The 20,769-nt window shown below is 36.2% G+C and overlaps 1 long non-coding RNA gene across 1 annotated transcript; it reads left to right on the top strand.

The window, feature by feature from the left end:
• The first annotated feature begins 5,174 nt into the window (after positions 1-5,174).
• On the top strand, positions 5,175-8,096 carry LOC113289236. The gene is made up of 2 exons (XR_003330938.1): positions 5,175-5,577; positions 7,424-8,096. It is a non-coding gene; the product is annotated as an uncharacterized LOC113289236 (long non-coding RNA).
• Positions 8,097-20,769: the final 12,673 nt, after the last annotated feature.

Raw genomic sequence — 20,769 nt, 5'->3', positions numbered from 1 at the left:
AACATTGTTATTTTTGCCATATATATAAATCTCCATAAATAAGTCTAAATAAAAACTCCGCATAGGATTTTTTGCACAAATTGTTGGAGATGCTCTTATGAACTGACTGGGTGATCGCCTTATCCTTTTAACAGATTTGAGGCAAAGTAAACCTAGAAAGAAACCTTTAAAGTTTAACCATTTCTGGTTAATAGGTCCTGCTTGTAAAAAATTGGAGTGTTTGCAATCCAAAATCTAATGTATTAGAACAAGAGAAATCTTGCAGAATGTGAAATTATTTTTGATAGATGGAACTGAAGTTATTGTGGTCATATCTAGACTCACTAGCATGGCCGTCTTAACGTTTCAGAGTGTTCTAGGGGAACTTTAAATATATGGCTTTTTTATATGTTGTTAGGTCAGAGCTTAAGTCAAATTTTAGTTTGTGAGAGATAAATTCATATGTTCAAAGTATTAACTTGCATTAATTTTGGTAGGTGGTCGAAAGCTGCCCAAACTTTTCTCGACTTGGTTATATTTTTGTTCTAAACTCAAAATTTGAAAAATATCCAAAACTGGTTATTAAGATTTAAAACAAGAAAACATTAATGGCACTTGGTGCAGGTAACAATTATATCTGTCACAAACATTTGTAACATAAATAATTGTGACAAAACACTTTATTAACATATAAAATTGTGATAATTTAACTACTATACATGGAAAAAATATTTTGGCCCCGTCAAATGGGGCTTTTGGCGGCCTCATATACTATAAAACGACCCTCTTCCCTAGAACTAACAATTAATTTCTCATGTTAAGGGTACTTTTTTTTCATTTGTTTTTTTGTTTCTTGTTTTTGAATAAATGAAATCTCAAAAAGCTAACTGTTTAGTTCACCTATTCCATCAGAACTTCCTACTCTTTATGTCATATTCAGATTAAATATAAAAAGATAGTAGAGATGTATATTGCAGATGAAAGGAAGATGGGACTTCGTTATTCTTAAAAGATTAAATAATATTGCTAGAGATGAGATGGTTAATTTGTAACGAAGTTTATATTTTAATGTGTTATGGAATTATGGAGATGATGTGTTGAAGTGGGATATCTCGAGTAAGAAGTTATTTACTGTTAAATCAACCCATGACAGTCTAACAGTAAGAAATGAATACCAAGAGGAAGATCACTTATCCAAGCACATTTGGGAACATAAACTCCAAATAAATTGCCAATATGGACTTTATTACATGATAGATTGCCAACGTATGACATGCTCAAAAAACAAGGTATGGATGTTCCACAACAATGTCTTTCTGCACACATGATGAGACCACTAACCATGTTTTTATGTTGTCAATTTGCAACTGATTTTTATATTCATTTTAAATATAAGTTGCACTAGAATTTTATTATGCTGCAAGATTTCAACTCAATACTCTTATATTGGAATATATTATTCGATTCATTATATTATTTCAGCTCTAGATGCCTAACAGTTTCATTCCACTTGTGCTTGACAATGTTTCGACAATCCTGATGATATTAGAATGAGTTGAGGTCTAAATAAAAGTTGTAGATTTATGTCTTATCTTTTATTGTGCTTTCGATTTATTCAATTTCATATTATTATGAATTTACTGTGAATATTTTATTAACATGATGTAATCTGTCTAGTTTTTAGGACCACCTTGCAAAACTAATATCTTTTTATTTGAGCGGTTGATTTGCAGTCAATTTTGGATATGTTATAGCTTATCGATTAATATCTTCCTTATAATTTGAACATGATCAGATCAAGTTAACACTATAAACGTATAATATATATACTTGTAATTAGTTTGTCTGCATAAAATACTTAAAAGAAATACATCATTCGTTTGGTTTGTGAAATTGCACTTGTTGATGATGTGGTTTGAAGAGGTAGAATGTATGTTTTATGAAAATATGAATTTATAAACAAAAGGATATGCTTGTTTGAATGGATGTGCATGAGCCGAGAAAAATCGTGCAACTTATTGGAATGACCCCGCTAAGCAGATTGGCATGGCACGAACTGAGAAAACTTGTATAACTTATCGGAATGACTTGATAAGTGGATGCACGGGGCACAAACCGAGAAAAATCATGCATTAAAGTAAATGAATGAGTTTATTTGATGAATATATAAGTGAATCCTTGAAGTTGTGTTGTATTCCCTTGATTGATTGATACTTTATTCGCATCTCTTGATAATTGGAGTGTTTGAGCTGTCATCTCACCCTAATTGATATTCTTGCAGATTTCATGGAAGTTGGAAGTGGAAACTAAGAAGTTAGCTTATTGATTGTATTGCTTGAGATGTAATTTGAATTAATATGTTTGTTGATAATGTAGTTAAATATGATTAGAAAAATATATATGCTTAAACGTATATTATATAAAAGTAAATTATGTTTCGTGTAATAGATAAATTAGAATAAATAAATAAATAAGTATTGTCCCGATCCTTGACGCCTTGAGTTTGAATATTCATATGGGTTTGACCCTAGTCCGGAACTCGAGGTGTTACATGCCTGCTTTCGAGTTGTATTGTTGCATTTGCAAGACTTCTTGCACAAATTATGAGACTACGAGCGCAATTTCCAGGTTTTCCTATCAAAACTATTCGTCTTGATAATGCCGGTGAATTAACATCTAAAATATTCGACGAATATTGCATGTGATTGATATCGACGATGAATACCCCTTGCTCATTTGCACACTCAAAATGGTCTAGCGGAGATTTTATCAAGAAATTACAATTTATTTGCCAACCATTAATTTTAAAGTCTAAATTTCCTTTTACAACATATGATCATGTTATATTACATGTTGTAGCTTTGGTTCGTATCTGACTAACCAGTTATCAAAAGTACTCACATGTACAACTTGTACATGGGCATCAACCAAATATCTTCCGTTTTAGAACTTGTGGTTGTGTAGTGTATGTTCTGGTAGCTCCATGTTAGATAGCTAAAATGGAACATAGACTCGGAATTTATGTTGGCTATGACTCTCCATATATTATTTTATTTTTAGGATATCAATGAGAGATGTCTTTAACGCAAGGTTTGTTGACAACCAATTTGACGAGCCAGATTTTCCGTCGTTAGGAGGAGAAAATCAAATGCTTGAGGAACGCCGTAAAATTCCATAGAATATACCATCATTATCCCATTTTGATCTTCGTACAAACCAATGTGAACTTGAGGTTCAAAGGATCGTATATGTTCAATACAATGCAAATAAAATTCCTTCTCGTGAGAGTAAGTATCCTAAAAGGACATCATGATAATACACATCAGTCCAGATATGCTTAAAGCGTGGAAGACCTGTGTGTGCAAAAAATCCAATTCCGCGGAGAAATAGATTAGTAGTTGGCATTTCTAGAAAAAGTCATTCTCTCTGAAACATTGGTCGATCAATCAAATACTAATACACATGTTGTACCGCTAAAAAGGCACATGTACCTCAAAACAGTAAGATTTCTATAAAATATGTTAGTATAAAACAAAACTGGCATAGGAATACAATTATTCTTGATAGTAAATTTTTTTTTACCGTTGCTTTGGATATCATAGCAAATATTGATGATACGTAACTACAATATGTGGATCAATGTCGATGTACAAAGTATTGGCAATATGGAGGGATGCAATCCAAGCATAGTTCAACTTGTTAGTAAAGCTTAAATATTGGCCAATGTGGACAAAACACATCCCTTGAATTGACCAAGCATCGTGATGTGAAGACCCATTTCTCCCTAAAGAAGATGCTAAAAAACTCTTTGGTCCAAATAACATATTTAAGTGTAATTGGTGCTCTTGTGTATCTTGCAAACTGTACAAGGCCGAATATAACATTTTAGTCAATATGTGGGTCAAATATAGTTTTGCTCCAACTTAAAGGCACTGGAATGGAGTCAAACACTTATTTCGGCATCTTAGTGGTACTATTGATTTAGGTTTATTCTATCCTTGTGAATCTGAATCAAAGTTGAATGGATAGAGAAATGTAGGTTATCTTTTTGATTCATACAAAGGATGATCACAAACTTGGAATTTGCTTTTATGGAGATACAACTCTATCTTGGCGGTCAGTAAAGCAAACAATTGCAACTGCCTCTGAGTAACTAGTAATCCATGAAGTAAGTCGGGGATGTCTTTGGTTAGGTTCATTAATGCATCATATTCAAGAATCATGTGGGCTTTGGTCGATTAAAGAGCCACCAATAGTACTGTTCGGAGACAACACCACTTGCATTGAACAACTAAAGTAAGGCTTCATTAAAGGTGATCGCACCTCTCCGAAGTTTTTCTTAACACATCTAAAAAAGAATGGTGAGGTTGATGTTAATAAGTACGTTCAAGTAATAATCTAGCATACCTCTTCACCAAGCATTACCAACTTCCATACTCAAGAAATTGGTTCACAAGATTAGAATCCATCGACTTAAAAATGTGTAAGCCAAGATTCGCTGAAGTATCCATGAGGGGAAGCATCTTTGTAAAAAGTAATTTATAGGACTTATCGCGTTGACATTTTTTTGCTTTGTCAAGGTTCCGTCCCACTGAGTTTTCCTTGTCAAGATCTTAACGGGGCAGCATATGCACATCCAACATTATTCTAAGTCTCATTATCCAGGTTTGACTCTCTTGAGTTTTCCTGACATATTTGAGTGACTCAAACACAATGATCATCAGAGGAGTGTTATAAAAATACATTTTTATTAAGAATATCTAGGAAAAATCTCATTCTCATTGTTACAGGGATACCTTTGTGTCTAGCCTTAAAAAAATAGAGGCTTTAATGTTATCTATTTCACTCATTGAATAGGATGCGCCTCTTTTTTCACTCTAGCTTTTAAAGGTCGCTAATGGGATTGTCATTTTGCTTGGAAATATACCAATATACATATAGGACAGAAAAAACATTTACCTTTAGATTGGGCACATCTTCAAACAAAATGGTACCCCCATTAACAGCCCCGTAGTTTTTACTATTTCTTTATCTTTCCCAACATATCAAATGTTGGTGCAGTATTTCGCTTGCGAGAAAAGTCCGTAGAAGCTCCCATCTCCTACGCGGGTGCCCGTAGTAACTACAACATATTCACACACGCGAGCACGGCGTAAGTTAGAAGAAGGTCTATGCCAGTATAGAGAGAGAGAATAGAATCAACCCAACTGTGTCAACTCGGTGTCACTACTGCTGTAATTTGCGCGACAGGATGTACTTTTCAGACAAATTGGGGTTCGGTTCATCTGATTTCAGAAATCTAACCTCGTGTTAAAAAATCTGATTATTTATTGCAAAATTATAATTTAGATCGATCAAATTGCAGAAAAATTCGGATTCTCTTTTTCATAGCAATCAATCAATCTGAATTCTGTGCAGCTGTGCTTTGGAATATTTTGTTTAAATTTTGATTGAGATAAAGGTCGGAGTAAAATCTCCGATCTGAGAAATGATAACGCGTTCTAAACTTGTTGAGCAACTCAGAGATTATCAGCTTCGATCTCAACATAAATGGGCAAAGCTTACTTTCTTCTCTCCCAAACCCCAGATTATTACCAGGTACAAATCTCTTTTTTTAAATTATTATATTTGGGGATTTCCCTTTGGATATAAATTCTGTTGATTACTAGTTGAATTCTTTATTGCGTTTGTTTTCTGATGTTGAATTATGACAAAAATAAAACCCTAGTTGATGTTAGAAATTTAGAAAGTAAGTTATAACAGTAGTTACTAGTTAGACAAAACAACGATTACAACTTTGGGATTTCTAGATTATCTTCAAGTGATTATGTATTGTAGGTCTTGAGAAGATCATAAGTAGATTCCTCTCAATCTGATCTTGATTATGTATGCTTCTTTGAGTATCGGTGTACACGTGGTCTGGCAATTTGTTTAGGTGTTTAGAAAACTGAAGTTGCAGCGTGCAATGGTGAATTTTGGCTTAGAGGAATCCGTGATTTACACCGATCAGTATTTGGTTCACTGTAATGGTAGACAAGTTAATGTTCACATTTAGATGTGACCTTACGAAGTTTGTTATGAAGACGTTTATTTAACAAACAAGGGTATAGGTTGATAAGAAGTATCTGAGTTCGTTATGAAAGAATGGTAGCGTACCCTCAATGACTTGTGAGAAGACTAAGCATTTGGTGTAAGTGCTCTGTTGTTGTTGCCAAAGGAGCTGGCTTTTGTACATACACGTCATGGGGTTAATTTGTTAGACAGTTACCAGAGCTGTAGGTATAATTATCAATGTTACCAGATGTCCAACTCCAGCTGCTATCAGAGATGTATATATAATTGTCTCTTACTGTTCTTTAAATCCAACATTAGGGTATATTGTCATATTGTTAACAGTTCAGACTGTCCGGGATTAAATGTCAAACGAAATCAAAGATGATACACTATGTTGTCATAGTGATCTGTCCTTTTTAAATTTCATCTGATCATGAAAGCATGTATGGCTTTAAAAATCCAAGTATCTGTTACCGCCAAAAGAAAAGCTCGATGGATAAATGTGGTTCAGTAATCTCAGGCTTAGATTTACCCAGCTTTAAAGTACATTCATGCTTTACAAGCACGTATACTGCTGTGATCACCTGTGTATTGGACCTTTTCATTAACAAGTTATAGAAGCTTGTTCTGGCCTGAATGACAATAAGGATCCTAAACGAAGGCGTATGAGAATCTCGAGGGTATTCCCTCATGAGTACATCTGTACTTGGAGACTTTTTTTTAATTATTTTATATTATGCACCTTTTGCAGGTAAATAGGCTGGGCTTCCAACAGTTGACAGTAGGTATTGCACATTTTAGGTCTCTTACGCGTGAAATTGTGCCTAAGTAGCGTCTGAAAAATGTACATAAAGTAGCTCATTTGATAGTAAAGTTTCTCTGAGATTCATAAGATGTCTTTCTTGGTTGAAGGATTAGGAAGTGAATCTCATAAAAAAGATGTAAAGGCCAGTGGCTTTCTTATGGTGTTTTCCAGCATTCTTTGTTGGTCAGGGGACCTTTAATATCTGGCTCAACGGTGCAGCACACAAGGTGGTCCTTGGACCTTGGGATACTTGGGAAAGTTTCTTTGCATTATGTGAGGCTAAGTGACAATTTTACATTATAGATCTTTTTTAGTGGCTTATTCAAAGTACATCTTGGTAAATGCGACATGAAAGCAGCCTGAAAATGCACCTAGTTGTCTCTCTGGAGTTGCGTTCCAGGTTGATTGCGTTGTACCTTATAGAAACTGAATTTACCTATTCTTTGTCTGACTTGTTTTTTCTCTTTCTAAACCTCTGTAGTTTTGTAAATGTTCTGTTCTTTCTACAACTTCCTTTGTATCACACCATTCATCTGATTAGTACTTGTATTACATAAAACTCAAAACTTCTATTGATACTTGCAGGGCCGATGTTGCAGTAGCCCTCTTGTGGGCTTTACTATTTACAGTACTTCTAGTATCAACATGCATAGCATTTTACTTCAGAAACTTCAAGATCTCAGTTTTCATCATATGTCTTGGAATCCTGCTTCCAGTATGTCTGAAAATTTCTAGGCAGAGAAAATTAGCGAGGAAAAGGGAGAGACGGTTGCTGTTACCATTGTCCATGTAAAGATCAGCCAGGTTTTGAAGGAGATTCTCAAAGTTGTCCAATCCTATTTGTGTTGGTCAACCGGGAATCACTATTTTCCCTTGAACCATATATGTTAGTTAGCTGGCTAGATGCATCACCATCCGTTCTTGGGTAGCAGTGACACTCGGCATCCTTCCAGAAAAGATGGTATGGTTTTTTTTCCTGTCTCCCCTCCCAACTTTATAGGCAACATCTGAAACCCATGAAAACCTGCATACCAAACACTATTGTCATGTAAACATCTTACATTTCGAGCTTAATCTCAATCTGTTATAGGCATATTCTTTCTTGTTTCTTAGTTGTAGAATTTTACCCAAAAATGGGTATACTACACTTGAATGGGTTATTAAATGTAATACTTTTTCCAAGATTGGGACAGAAAAAGTAGTTATTGAGCTGAGAATTATATAGACAATTTATAATATGGAACATGGCAGAATTCAACTTGGTTCATTTTAATTTAAACTGTTGTTTTAAGTAGCAACTGATCATCGCAAAATATGGATTTCTTATGTGTTTAGTCTTTTGTCCTGAGTTCTCTGCATCACTATATTGGACTTGTTTCATCCAGCATAAAAGTTTCTGCAACACACCAAATGACTTACTATTTTGGAATCAAAACCTATCAGGGTCCAGGGACTCGATTATGCATTCGAATAATAACAGATATTAGAGAGAATATGGCATGGAGAGTATTATCTCTACCTCTCTGATATTGAACCCAGTGGATATGATCTTATCGTATAACTTATTGTATTTTATTGTGTCTAGACACCTTTGACATTTTGGATTGTCCTAAAACTTGTGCTGGCATGACCATCTCCTTTTCGGTTACCTTAACCATAACCAACTCACAATGCATAAGAACCAACGAAGTGATGGATTACCTAAATTTCATGGTCATGGTGGCAGACATAAAGTATTTTTTTTCTTGTATATCTAGTGAATGACTCTGGGCCACCCTCGAGAAGTGCAGGGTCTGGCCCTTTAATTAGGGGCTCCCATAATTATTGCTGGATCACCTTGGCTTCTGCTTTTGATTTCACACTCGAAACTGAAAGCTGTAGATGGATAATTAGTTGGGTCCAATTCTGTTCTCTAGGGTTGTCTTTTGTGGTGGGTGTTCTAGGACAATTCAAACTGTTGTTATCTTCTTTTCTTTTCAAATGAGTCTGAAAATAGCTGGGTTGTCAAAACTCAAAAGCTAGAAACTCCGCAAGAACTTGTGTTGTTTAATATGCATTTATGTTAATCATTGGAGTTTGGATGCAATCAAAATGGGTCCTCTTCTTGGCATTACTCACACCTCCAATATGGACTGGGATCTAGGGTGTCAGATCATGAATGAAACCATAAAGATGGAGTTAAGATGTCTTTGATAGGAGTTGTATAATCAAAATTTGCTTCTTAATTATGAGAGGTGAGGTAAGAAAAACCTAATCATCATTCTGATTTATTAGTGCTTCTCCCCACGATTCCACTGATGTGAAAGAAAGTTTTTAAGTCCAATTAGTCGATCAAAATCATCAATATGTCCTTGAATCTTCAAATGAAAAGATAAAGAAAAAGAAAAGTGGGTTTGCAGGTTTCAAAGGGAACAATCTTTTTGAAAATTTTGTGTGCGTGCGACTATAGATGGAGATTGGAGACCACAACTTTACACTTGTTTTTCATTTCTATCAAAAAAGTTACAGGTTTACTGTATCATAAACCCGTAATGCATGGCGTACTAATAACACCAGTTGATGTGCCAAAATTCGCACAACATCCGAATATGAGAAATGCATGGTGTACTAATATCCGTCCACTGATATCTACTAACTTGGATCTGTGTTGTTGCACTAGGTATCATTCTGGAGGTTTCATGGTTATTATTATCAGATAAAACATAGGGTTTTCTTTTTAATGTCATGTCTTTAGAAAAGAAGTTGTAAAATCTTAGGAATATTTCACATCGATCACTCAAACAACTTGTAGCTAGCTTACATAAAACTCAAGTAAAGACTGTAGAGAGTTAAAGTGGTGTTATTCCCTAATCTCTCTTTTATGCGTAAAGGATTAGGTACTTCATGCCCACTCACTCACTGATCACATTGAGAGAACTTTACAGAAAAGCCAAAGAAGAAGGGATTGGAATCTATGATCTGTTACTACTACTACTCTTCATGGACGTGAGAAGACACACTACCAATTTTCTAAGATATTATGGCCCATTCCTTCATTATTTCCACTTCCATCTACTTGTTTCTCTATGTAGGCCTGCGGTTTTTGCTCCAATAATGAATTTTATTGAACTCTTCTCAATGTGGCGCCACCTTAAGATATCATATTTTCAAGGTGTTAGCCAAAATTATAGAAACTAAAAGGTAAATTTGAAATCAGCTTTTGATTGTGCTCTCATGTGTAATCCATGTACGCACTCAAAAAGTCTCAGCAATCTACTTTTCTCCAGAGTACACGAATCGTAAGGAGACACCTGAGTACTAGATTCACTTTACATGATATTGTTCCAAGGAATATTTCTTGATATGGTTTTCAAATTACATTAGGTTGCATCTGATCATATCCTTTGATCCCATGATATATGTCGAGTTATAGTCCTGGCCTTTGGTTATAGTGGTGTATAAGAAATGAAAGGTCTAACTGATAAGAGCCAGCTTTGTGCTGAAATGCTCATGGATTGTGTTCTATGTAATATTCTCTTCTCCTTGTGTTCTGACATTGTTCTTTCAGAATATATTCACTAAGAAAAGTTGAAATCTCGGGCCTTTATTGATCAGTAACCGTAGGGCGCACATTGTTGAGACTTTAAACCTATCCTAGTCTAGCCACAGTCTCTGGTTTTACCATGCACTCCACATGGTACAAAAGAAAAATAACCACCTGCACACAAGTTAATGGAGACGATATTGTTGAAAGAAGAGATATTGAAAACGATAAAACATGGAAATATTAGTCAAAGATGATGATTATGATCAGCTTATTAAAAGCTGATGATTGACTGGTTTGGTGCTCGATCACTGTTCAATGGTGGTGAATCAAGAAGATAGTGAAGCCACGTCCCGTTTGGAATATTATTAATAGTCTAAAAGTCGTTGTCTGTAATATATTTGGGGTCCTTGTTAAATCGCTCTCTCGTTTTTTGTCTTCACTCTCCGATTCATAGTCCCTCCCGGTCATCCTCTTTTTCTCCCCAAAACGAACACATGAGAATTTTCATTTTTGTAATAAGTTTGGACAAAAGAAACCACTTACCAAAACACAAAACAACCAAACACTTTTTTTTTATACTTTTTCAATATTAACGGACAGCCAAGGAAAAAGACGTGCCCATTTATGCATGCTCGTTTTCAAGCTCACTTTTTACGCATGGTAAGAAAATCACATGAAGAGGGAGGTTCCCTTCCAAGCTGAATATTGTTCAGGTGTCGGCTAGTTTTATTTCCATAAAGTGCTAGAGTGGTAGAGCCTACACTATTACTCCGATGATGTTCTTAGTAGTTTTACTTGATAGAACGATTGATGCGTACGAGTACGCAGCCGGCCAGGGGATGCCCAGTTGATCTTCCAAGTTCTAACTTCTAACTAGTGGCTTTAATTAGTGACTTTTCTTTTTGATTGGCTAACTTTTGTTAGCGGCCATGATTTTTCTTTTTTTTTGATGAAAGTGGCCATGATGGACCTTAAAATGGTTGACCAATGAATGCACCACTAACATAAAGCTAACGTACTACACCTACTTTGACTTACTACTCCTACTTTGACTTACATAATCCATCATTCATTAAGAAAGAAACTCATAAGCCTTAAAGTTGGTGCAAGTAAGGAGATGGTGGACGGTGTCACGGTGGTTAATGCCAATATCTACTTTCGGCAAGCCATATCCGCGTGCATCATGTATGTACGGGATAGTACATGATTGCTAGTCAACTGTGCACATCTGTTTTCACAAGTGATTTAAATACGTCAATCACAAGTCAATAATAACCAAAGAAGTTGCGTAGGTACCTAATGCGGCTACCGCCTACTGCCCATGAATGGTCTTAATCATCTTGATTCGTATCTAATATTCAGTGATTGGTAGATAATTACATACGTGTGTACTCATTCGACCCCTACTGCGAACAGGAACTAGTTTATCAACTACCAACCCGGTAGGTGTCTGTATAGGTATTGGCATGATACAGATACGGCTTCATGTTTCAAAAGAAACCAACTATTGGGGCTTCCAAAAGAATCTTGCTATTGGGGCAAAAAAAAAAGTTGTAAGGGCTGCAATGGATTAAAATGTCTTAGATATGATAGGGATCCAATTATGCAGACGTTCAAAAATATTCTTTTCCCTTATAACTAACCAAAATCTAATTCTAAAACAAACAACAAAACAAACCTAAATTTAACATATCTTTTCCTCTTATTCCTATCCTCTTCTTTTACATCACCCTTTCTTCTCCATTTCTTTTTCTTTTCCGATTTTCAAAATTATTCACACCCAATTAAATTATTTTCTACAAAAAATGATGAGATAAAATAAGTGAGCAAAGATAACAACCGAAATCAAAAAGAACAAAAAAATGCAGCGAATTCGATTGAATGTCTTCAAATGAAGACGTAGAATCGAAAATGGAGAACTGGTGAATGAAGGAGTTGAAACAGAAGTTAATGTTCCAGAAATGACTGGTTAAATAGGTGAGATTAGATCAAGTTAGGGTTTAAAATTGGGTTTTTGAAACATATTGTGGCTAGAAGTTCTTATTTTTCCAACCGTAGACCGTTCATTACGGTTGAAAAACTATAAAATCCCAGTAAACGGTTTTCACGGTTGGGAAAATAAGAAATTTTAAACATAAGTACTTTATACGGCTGGGATTTCCTAACCACGGTATTTCTATTAGCCAAAAAAAATCATAGGCCGAGTTGACGTCTAGGTACTCCCCAACCGCAATAGAAAAATTTCCAGCCTTCGGACACTAGCCTACTATCATACTTCGGACTGGAATGTAGTTGGGACCGAACCCACCCTCCAGGCGATTCAATTACAGTCGCGCTCCTTTCATCTCTTGAACCTCGCAAGCCTCTAGGCACTTGATTCCCTTAGCTGACGTCCTTTACAGCCTAAGAGTTGCTTCAGCAGTAAGTGAAGACTTTTGATACCAATCTGCCTCTAATAGATAATCCTATTTGATTTCCGTTTAGATCAAAGATCAAGGTGTGTAAATATGTTTGCAATAGACAAAGCTAGTAAACCTCACAAATCCGGATGTTACGACTCCCGAATAGCAGCCTAAATTCTTAACCACCTCTCAAGAACAATCTTTAAAAGATCAACTAAGATTAGTTTCAGATATCTATCTTGAGGAATCACAAAGTCTGCGACGAAAAGAACTTTGCGATTTCTATCTATCTTGCCTGAAAGAGATCATGAGAACCTCGATAACAGAAAAGAAAGATCGGGATACATGAACTATCAAGGTAAAGATAGTCGGATCTGGCTTCACGAATCTATAAAAAGAGGTCTTTTAGTCGTAGACCTAATTATGTTTCTCAGAGGAAACTTAGATCAATATAGGAAGATTCTAGAATCAACTAGGACACGAAGTATCAAAATTTGTTTCCCAGTTGAAAGAGTATCTCTATTTATAGTTTTTCCAAGACTAGGGGTTGCACAGAATTCAAGCTAATTAAGAATCAAGAAAAATATATTTTTGAAAAATACAATAGAAGAATATACACTTAGGTCCGGTTACGGAACCGTGTATAATGACCGTTCGGTTTGGCAAGTTAGCCAAAGAACTAAAAGTAATTTTGATATCATTCAAACACTTAAGAGTTTAATCATGATGCACACACATATGTGCTTAAGTGATCAATGAAGTCTTACAAGTGTTTAAGAGAGTTCTAGTAATGTGAAACATATTATAAAAATAAGTCCTTGAGCATATACTATAATAAAAACTGAGACAGTTGGTAGGACGATTCGCCAACCGCATGGCTTGTTCACGAGTCAGGGTGTAACGGTTCGTGAACGTGGTTTTCCAACCCTACAGGTTCGTAAACCGGGTTCACCAACTGCTAGCCTATTATACCAACTTTGAAATTTAGTTCACCATGGTTTGCTAACCGGGTTCGTGAACTATTTCCAACTGAACTTGCGGTTTGCGGACTGGTCTGCCTACCTTCCTATATATGGTTTGCAAACTGGTTTGCCAACCTACCTTGAGTAGAAATATCAATAAGTTCAATATTTTTCTCTTATGATGTTTGAAACATTCCCAAGTTATAAAATCATTTGCATGGCAATTTTCAATTGATCCACAAATTAATTCATAGAATTAATATTGTTAAGGACCTTTGAACATCTTTGCTTAGAATCATATATTGAGATTTTTCACAAGACAAACTTGACTCGAAAGTTATTCTTTATAAATATACTAGAGGTCATACGACATAGTCTCCATAGATAAAATGGTAAGATAGTGAGTAAAATAGAATTGTTCAGTCTTCACATACATGATACAAAAGTTCTCCAAATATCTTCGTCGATCTTCTGATACTCAACTACAAATTCTAACCTAGTCCAAGACTTGACTTAGTAGACTAGAAATCAAGATATTGTTTTGATCACCTAACGTTGAGAACAAGTCTGAGATATAAAAACTTGTGGGTCCAACCGAGAAATGCTCCAACACTTCTTCTATTCGACATTTAAATGATATGAGCATACACTCAACTTTTATTTAGTATTTAGGATGCAACACGATGGTCTGATTGATCTAAGAAGAAAAATAATATTTGTACGCAAAGATGGCCGATAGCAGAAAAATTTCCTCTGAGATGTTAGCAATAATTTCTATTGTTGATGATAATAAATTTATGATGTTAGACATATATAATGATAAAGAATATAATAATTATTCAACGTATCCATTTATTTTGACATTGGAGAAATATGGTGGCGAAGGATACTCAAGAGTCCAAAAACAACAAAATTTCGTTCTCTTTCTGTAGATGGTCTTCAACATGCTTTGTATGGTTTTAAAAAGAAAAACGCTAATCCAAAACATGAGATTTATTTAAAAGCTCTTGTATCAAGTTATAAAAATAAACGCTTAACGTGATCCATGGATCTTTTCTATCTTTACTTTTGTTTTCTTTCTTGGGAATTATAGTTTTATGTAGGTCTCAATTTTATTTCTTCTTTACCAACAATTTTATGTCAAAGAAAAAGAATACACTTCAAGGTTTGTCATTGGAATCTAAAAATAAGCTTTTCGGGATAAGGAATGGACAGTTGAAGTCAGTATTATATATTACCATAAAAAAGTCTTAGGTGATTATATCAACTGCCTAAATTTGAAGCTCGCACCACTAAATTCATTATCGATCAAAAGAAGATATTTTTTTCCAAGCGGATATTTTTAAACCCACTCTGGTCTTTCTTGTTGTGTAAGAAAATTTAGGAGTCATGACATGAATTAGACCTGGGATATTAGAAGAACGGATTAGTAAGATCAACGAGATTGTATACCCTGAATGGTAGCTTAGGTATTTTTCTATTGGCCTTTTTGGGATGGAATCTCAGTAACAGAATCTACTAGATTTATGCTATAATGGTATCCCACGGGCAAAGGAACTGGGATCTAATATAAGGTATGGAGAAAGAGAATTTGTACTAAGAGTAACATTGCTTCTAGTAGGTCTTTCAATCTTAATTTGAATATCCTAGGACGTGGATGCCAACTCAGCACCGCAAAGGAACGAAACTCGTAGCTTACACTTACAAGCCCTAACCTTTTAAGTACGATATTTTCATAGGCGCTTGACCCTAATTGGATCGAGATTGATTTAAGAGACATAAGGTTCATACACCCGTTTTTACATGGCTTCAAATGGGGTACTAGTTTACTGGGGAAGTACCAAATCTCATATAAGACATATTATAAAGCCTATGAGATTTGGTACCTTAGAGCAGTTCCTATGGACTCATTTTGATCCCACTATGGACTCAACAAACATGTAAAACGGATGAACAAACCAACAAATTCTCCAGCGTTTGTTGAGTGAGATGGAAGAAAAGGCGATCGTGGCATAGTCGTTGGCGTGTGACCCAACAACGCTAGCGTTTGTCACAAAACCGCCCGTGTTTACTTCACACGCCAGCGTCTCTACTAAATTCTCCATCTTTTGACACAAAACAGCCAACGGCTAAATCTGGACAGTTGAATATCCTTGTCATCCAACGGTTAGAACTTTGAATTCTATAAATACTCCCCATTTCAACTCCAAATTCACAGATCTAGTTTTCTTTACTATTCTTCTCTGAGCTTAAAAAAATTCTTCAATTCTTGAATTCAACAAATTTGTGGAAAGAAAATGTCTCGGACCTTGTTAGTTCCGCGAGCTCCGTATACTGAAGAAGAAGATGAATCTATTTGCAGAAACTATGTTTTTTTATTTACTCAGCTTGCTTTAGCAAACTATCCATGGGTGAATTTCTGGGCGGTTATTCACGACGGGTTCTACAGTGATACCCGTAATCCGAGTCGTCGTGCTACATGCAAAATAGAAAATTATTTTGGTACAATTAAGAAAGAAGTAAATGAGTTTGTAGCTTTAACTATGCAAGTCAATCGATATAGACTGAGAGGTGAAACTGATGCTGAGATTGAGATTGTAAGAAGATCTTTGGCTGAATGACGAAGATGGAAAAATGTGGCTTTTCGTTTCGAAAAATGTTTCGGAATCCTCAAGGTGTTGAACAATTTCAACCCATTCTTTGTAGTTGTTGTTCCACCTAGTACTTCTCATCGGTCAAGCTAATGTAAAATGCTTAATTTTAAACATATATAATTCAGCGAAGCTAATGTAAAATGCTTAATTTTAAGGGGCAATACCGTGTTGGGGGACAAATATATTGCGATTGACAAAATAAAGGGCGGAAATACTAAAATTCCGAACTAAAGGACTTCGGTCATTACGCTCCCGGAAATTTTTTTAAATACCACGCGTGTCCTAAATTTCCTTCGCTTTTCGTCGTTGGACTCGTTGTCCCTAATTCTGAAGGACAACGGGACAGTACGCTGTATGACAATGTTTACGATAGGTACTGTCCTGGACAATAAGCTGTATGACAACGTTTACAATACTTATTAGTACTTGGCAATGAGTTTTACACCATGTATAAGACGGATGGCACGCCCATACGACATCAATATTAAAAAAGTCGGTCCCCGTCTGAACCATTAAAACTAATTTTAAACATATGTAATTCAGCGAAGCTAATGTAAAATGCTTAATTTTAACATATGTAATTTCATTTAAGTCAAACCGTCGTACTTTTAAAACTAGAATTACAAATGTAGCAGAATTAAAATTTACAATCTCTCTAACGTCGCTCATCGCTAACTCCCTCATTGTTATCTTCTGGAGTCAAGAATTCTCCAAGACCTGGGATATCCCCAACTGCCAACATATTAACTAAATTTTCATAAGGGGGAAAACTGGTTGAACAACATTAGGAGATTGGAAAGCACTCGGTCCTCCAAACATATAAGATCTTTGTTGTTGTTGTTGTTGTGGTGTAACAGTGTAGCAATCATTTGGATTGTAGAGCGAGAATGATGATGAAATGCGCCTAGTATCTAGCTGAATTACTTGAGGTTGAGATACATGCACAGTTTTTGGTGAAGTACTATGCGGTACTTGTGGTGAAGAACTCTGTCGTACTTGTACATGTTTCTCCCTCCACTATATTATCACTATCGTGCAATGATCTATTTCTCTTGGTGGAATCGGTAGAAGGTGAACACCCATCATCATTTACATTTTGACTCAATCCAAATATTGTGTCCTCGTACCATTTCTGACACACACCCAAGTGTATAGCCTCCATTTGCCGATTCAGCCAATACATATCATTCAGTTGTCTCTTCAACTCTTCGTAACTGGAAGTCACATTATAGTAAGGATAATCATGTTACATAGCTTGGGAAACAACGGAGATCGTGATTGGCTCACCTTTTGAAGTAATACTTGGCATCTCCCAACGAATTTCGGGCATATTTGACGAAGATGATGAAGAACTTGCACCCGTGGGGTAAGTCATAAAGCATGGATCTTTTGGAGGTGGCTGTCTAAGAATGATATTTGCATCATGAGCCAGGGGCGATAACCCTGGGAAATCAAAACCCATAGATGTGCATGTTGTATCTGTCTTCTCTATAAAGGACCAGAAATGCCTTGCTGTAATGTACTTTATCTGCTGGGTTACGGGCGGGCATTTTCTCAGAGGTTTCTATTATATCAATTTACCCATGTGTGATTCCTGTTGAAGCATATACTCGGGGGGTGGTGCGTGTAATCTCCAATTACTGTCATTGGTAACCGACCCAAAGCACATTTCACCATCAAGGCATCTTGAAAGTGAATCGTATTCCATGAATATGATATCTATCTAGTGTGATGTATGGGAATACATGACAAGGGTGGAGTAGTTGCGTGTATAAGAGCTTAAATAGGGGTAGGCCCCTCCATGGCATCAGGTAACCATACATGAAGGGGGAATTGTGCAGATTTCGCAACTGCACCAAGGAATAATAGGGCGGCACACGTGCTGCCGTTACTCTTCAGTTTTCTGTTGAGGTCTATCCCGTAGAGGTACTCAAATTGGATCAGTGATTGATTTCAACGGTTTGTGTAGCCATAAATACTCTTGCATTGGTTAAAGAACTTAAAAAAAAATACTTAACAACACGGGTGTTCCAATTACAGGCTTCGCAATCGACCTGTACCAGGTGATATACTGCGCTTAACCAATATTCTTCTTTGTATTTAGTTCATACCTCTCCCAGTTGATTCTTCTCGGCCGATCAAAATCTGATCCAGAGGTTTGCATCTGTGCTGGCGGGTTAAATGCAATTGCATATATACGTTTTTATTTGGTATTGCAGTCTTTTTACCAGGTACCAAACCCCTTTAAATATGGAGTGTAATAAACAACTCTCCAGAGAGAATAATCAAGAATACATTCTCCATCATTACCACCATACTCAGGAAACTCAATGTAAGGGTGAACAACAATATTCTTGTGTCTCCAAGTCATCTGATGAAACCTCAGAACAAAACTGGAACCCGAGACGTCACTGCCAGTGTCCTTCGCCCAGTTGGTCGAGACGTACATGTCCAAGATTGGAAATCTATGGGTACTGACTTAATCTACATTTGTTCATAAAAATTATTTAAATTTAAAAATAATAATTTTGATATTTACCTCTATGATGCCCTAAAAACCGGTGAAGTTAACTATACCTATGGACGCCTGATCAAGCCCACAATACATTTCTGCTAAGATTGCAGAGCCCCAGTCATAATCTGGTGCTTTGTCAAGATCTTCTAACACTTCAAGCTAACCAACACGAGCAATAGAAGTTGAGTTTGGAAAGAACGTCTGACCCAGTACCCATAAGATAAACACCCTTTCGAGTTCAGGATGGTCATTTACATCTTCTGGATTTCTGCTTTGGGTAAGAAAAGGCTTCAACACTCAACATAATATCCCGCCTCTTTTCAATTCCTTATGATCTTCACGTATATCTGCTTCTATAAACGAGGGAAGAAACGTCTGCTATTTACTATTTGATATCCATTCATCTTGGTTGTATGGTGTCGGATCTCCCACTCCACTTGAGATCCCACAAATGAAATACAAATCAAGGGACGTAATTCATGTTACATGAATAATATCAACTATAATTAATTCTTGTGATTATTTAATAATTATTTAAAAAATAAATTTAAGTCAAGTGAAACAAGCTTACCAATTTCAAAATCCATAAAATGGAACGTGTGCGTCGTCGGTCACAACCTTTCTATCAATACTGTCGTAATTCCATTGTTGTGTCTTCTACGCTTCACATTATAAAGTGCACGCCAGGGATATATGTCAACCCTTTCTCGGACTTGAGGGGATACACCTTCATAAACAACCTTTAAGTCTGAAATCCACCTCACGTTCTATAATAACCCTGATACCGATCGTGATGCGCCGACACATGACCTTGGACTAATGATGGAGCAGCAACAATACTCGGCGACGCAAACTTCGCTTCCCGATTTTGAGAATAATCTACACCTGTGGCAGGACGCGGTACCGGTTCATTTCTTCGATATCTTCTTTCTTTACAAATTGGCCGCTTTTCTTATTAAGTTGCTCATATTGTATCAAAAAAAAATTTGTTTAGAAGAGTTTTAGAAGAAGGAAAAAGAAGTGGTTTGACTGAAAATGAATTGGGGTGAAGGAATTTATAGTTTTGAAAATTATAACATTTTGAAAATATGGACGTTGGATAATTGATTGTTGACGATTTTGTTTCTCACACCCGCGTTTGTGTCTTGCACGCCAACGTTTTTTCTACCAACGCTGTGTGTAACCTACACATGCAAGCGAGTATCCCTAGCCCTGGCACTTGACGATCAACCGCCCACCTCTGTCCCATAGTGGAAAAACCTGTTTGGCCATCCATCAGGCTTAACAAAAAATTAGACTTGTACATTACCATTGAAACTGCCCTTAAAGTCATCAGTGATACCCCAATTAGCAATGTTGCCTTTCTCTGCTTCCTTCCTGGTCCTTGATCTATTCTTGCATTGACCTTTGATTTTATTCTCTTCTACCTTTGATTTTCAGCTTTAAACTCGGCATATATCCCGACCGCAACCAGCCTCATCGAGCAAACTTTGCAGCTGTAACGGCCAACGTTGAAGTACGTTGTTGTTGAGGGTGAAAGCATCTAGTTAATCTTGCCTCCTCACTTTGCTCCAGGAGCAGTAATACTCCAAGGTAGCCTATCATTACCCGACACGTGTCAAAAGTTAGCTGAACTAGTAGCGCGCGACAGTAATGATTGGTTCTGCTGCATGTTCTACAGTTTTACCTTACTTTGTCAGTCCTTTTAACCCTAGCAACCGCACGAGTGGGTTGGTAGGGTAATTTTAAAATTTAATGTTTTCAAGGACACAAATGAAACAGACAGTTTTTACTTTAGTTAACTTAATTAATCATTTTGATATCGGAAAATGACTCCCATAATTATTCGGGATAGATATTTTTGGAGTAATC

The sequence above is a fragment of the Papaver somniferum genome, chromosome 6 (assembly GCF_003573695.1).
Source record: "Papaver somniferum cultivar HN1 chromosome 6, ASM357369v1, whole genome shotgun sequence".
In the NCBI taxonomy this organism is placed as follows: Eukaryota; Viridiplantae; Streptophyta; class Magnoliopsida; order Ranunculales; family Papaveraceae; genus Papaver; species Papaver somniferum.
The sequence above is the reverse complement of the archived record's forward strand: the minus strand, read 5'-3'. Positions and strand labels throughout refer to the sequence as shown.